Below are 3,393 nucleotides of genomic sequence, written 5' to 3'. Positions count from 1 at the left end.
CTCCTGGCAGTATCTGGGTGTTATTTCCATCTGGCCTTAGGGAGCCCCTCCCAGGAAACAAGCAGGAATGAGGTAGACTTTCAGGTGTATGGAGAGAAGGTCAGGTATGCAGGAGAAGGGGCTGGGGCTCCCCAGAGCCAGGAGGTTCCTCCTCTGCTGGCTGATGGGGAGGCTGTGTCAACCCTTTGCAACAACCATATCCCTGGGATTACAGAAAGAGACCCCTGCTCCCTGCAAAGTGACTTCAAGTGATGAAAGAATGGATGATCTGGCTTGAGCCAGCCCTGGTTGCATCCTCCACATGATATAGTGAATTAAGAGCCTACATGTCATAGGAGTGGCTGGAGCAACAGGCTCCAGGCTGTGTTGAATGATACTCAGGACAGCTCTCTTGAGCTGTGATCCAGGATCTGGACGCCCTTGTTTCTGCTTAATGGCTTTTCAGCACCTCAAAGCTATTGCCTAAACTCACGGGTGCTGCTGGGGAAACACCTGGCTGTGATGCCCAGAGCTTCAAATACACCCAGAATTCCAGCTGCAAGGCCGTGTGGGAAAGGCAGTCTGAATCTTCCCAGCCTCTGCAGACAAGGAGGCCCTCAGTGGAGGGCAATGATGTCAAGCGTCCTGCCCATTCCTCATGGTTCCCCCTTGCCCCCAACTTATTATAACTGCTTATTACAACCCAAAATGTCTCCCACGGCTCAACCGCCAAGTCCTCAGCTGTACGGCTCACCACTCTCTTCCCTCTTACTTGTGCCCCAGCATGAGTGTCTGTGCCCCCCACATCCACAAGTTCCAGGGTTCATGCATGATGGTTTCTGTCTGACCCTCTCTCCAATCTCTTCATGTGCGTTCTATTCGCAGCCCCCGCACCACCCCCACAGCAGCTTTCAGTTTAAATGTTGCCCACATGAAATGTCCCTGAACTCTGAGGATGTGGTCTGTAACCTCATTACATCCCGATAGCACCTTGGACGTCTTCTCTTGAGCACTTTTCACAGCTTTTTTTTTGTGTGTGGCTATGTTGTCAAGGAAGACACTTGAGAATTAGAGCCAGTTGTGCTTCTGATGCTCAGTGAGAAGGGAATGAGTTGTTTCTGGGACCAAACAGATCAAGGGTTTCAGATTTAGGTGAACCACACCAACCTTCGCTCTGCACGAGCAGTTGGGAATCAAAATCACACTATAAAGTGAAGATACTCAGAGAATGTATCATTCCAGAAACAGATCGAATTGGTCAGCACTAGAAGTGTGGACAGTTCCTGCTGTTCTTTGGACACACACCCCCCCCCATTCAAATGTTTTTACTTTTCTTTTTTTATGTGTGTGGAAAAATACACCTAACATAAAATTTACTATTTTAACCCTTGTAAATTCAGTGACATTTTGTACATTCAAGATGTTGTATAACCATCACCAGAATATTTTCATCGCCCCAGAAGGATAATCTCATACTCATTAAGCAATCACTGTCCATTCCACTGTCCTCCCAGCCCCTATAAAACTCTGATCTGCTTTCTGTCTCAATGTTTTCACCTACTTTGAAGTTTTCCTATAAATTATGAAAGATGTGGTGGTTTGCGTCTGGCTTCGTTCACTCATCACAATGTGTTCAAGGTTCATCCGTGCTGCAGCATGTATCGGTACTTCATTTCTTAAGAGAAATAATATTTCATTGTATGGGCGTACCACATCTTTTTATCCATTCATCATTTGGTGGACATTTGTGATGTTTCCACCTTTTGACGCTTGTGAAAAATGCTACTATGAACATTTATGTACAAATGATTGCTTGAACATCTGTTTCAATTCTTTTGGTTATAATCCAGGAGCAGATTTGTTTGTTCACATGTTTAATTTAGTGAGGAATGAACAGTTTTCCACAGTAGTTGCACCACTTTGCATATTCACGAGCAAAGTGTGCAGTTTGCAATTTCTCCATATCCCTGTGAACACATTTTTTTTTATCATTTAAAAAGTACCACCATTCTAGTGGCTATACAGTGGTAATTCCTAGTAATTTTGATTTGAATTTCCCTTAAAACATGACTTTGATCATGTTATCATGTGCTTATTGGATATTTGGATATCTTCTTGGAGAAGTATCTATTAAGTCCTTTGCCAATTTTAAAATTGTATTATTTATCTTTTTGTTATTCAGTTGGAGTTCTTTATATATTCTGGAAACTATATTCCAGATCGTTATTAGCTATATGATTTTCAATATTTTCTTTTATTATGTGAGTTGTATTTTCACCTTCTTGACAGTATCCTTTGATACCCAAAACTTTAAAAATTTTTTAAAGTCCAATATATGCTGGGGTTTTTTTTTTCCCTTTGCCTCTATGCTTTTGGTATCATATGTAAGAAACCATTTTGAAATCTAAGGTCATGAAGACTTACTCCTATGTTTTCTCCTAAGACTTTTCTAGTTTTAACTCTTACATTTAGGCCTTTCATCAACTTTGATTTAGTTTTGTTTATGGTGTGAGGTAGAGGTCCAGCTCATCCTTTTGCCTGTGGATATGCATTTGACCCAGTCTGCCACATGTTGAAAACCTCCTCCCATTTTGTATGGTCTTAGGACCCTCATTGAAAATCAATTGGCCAAAGTCCATTTCTCCATCAGTCTGTAAGGACATTGTTGTTGAGCTGTCAAGGCGAAAAACTACCATGGCTTCCAGTTCTTTGACAAAACCTCATATGTGTGACGTTCTGGCCAAGAATCTGTGATTTCATATTGTTGGAGCATTCATTGTCTCCCTGAGAGTTGAAAATGCAGATTTCTACAGAAATTATTTTTTAAAAAGAGACTCTTTTTTAAAAATTAATTAATTTATTTATTTGGCTGCGTCAGGTCTTAGTTGTGGCACGTGGGCTCTTTGTTGCGGTGCGTGGGCTTCTCTCTAGTTGTGGCACACAGGCTGTAGAGTGCGCGGGCTCAACAGTTGCGATGCGTGGGCTTAGTTGCCCCACGGCATGTGGGATCTTAGTTCCCCAACCAGGGATTGAGCTCACGTCCCCCGCATTGGGAGGCGGATTCTTAACAACTGGACCACCAGGGAAGTCTGTCTACAGAAATTATGATTCTATAAAAGATTTTGAGGAGATGAGGAAGGCTGGTATCTTTCAGAGTGCAAAGTGATTTTGGAATGCAAAGAATTTCTTTGGGTTGAGTTCTGTGGAAGTTTGTCACTTACCTGTGTTTCTGAACTATGAAACTATGAACTATGAATATCTGGGCTAAGGAATAGCTTCTCTTGATAAATAAAGAATTAACAAAAAAATCAATTGGCCATAAATGCATGAGTTTATTTCTGGAAACTCAATTCCATTCCATTAACCTATATGTCTATCATTATGCCGGTACCACACTGTTTTGATTACTGTAGC

The sequence above is a fragment of the Lagenorhynchus albirostris genome, chromosome 19 (assembly GCF_949774975.1).
Source record: "Lagenorhynchus albirostris chromosome 19, mLagAlb1.1, whole genome shotgun sequence".
Lineage (NCBI taxonomy): Eukaryota > Metazoa > Chordata > Mammalia > Artiodactyla > Delphinidae > Lagenorhynchus > Lagenorhynchus albirostris.
Note: the sequence above shows the minus strand (reverse complement) of the source record.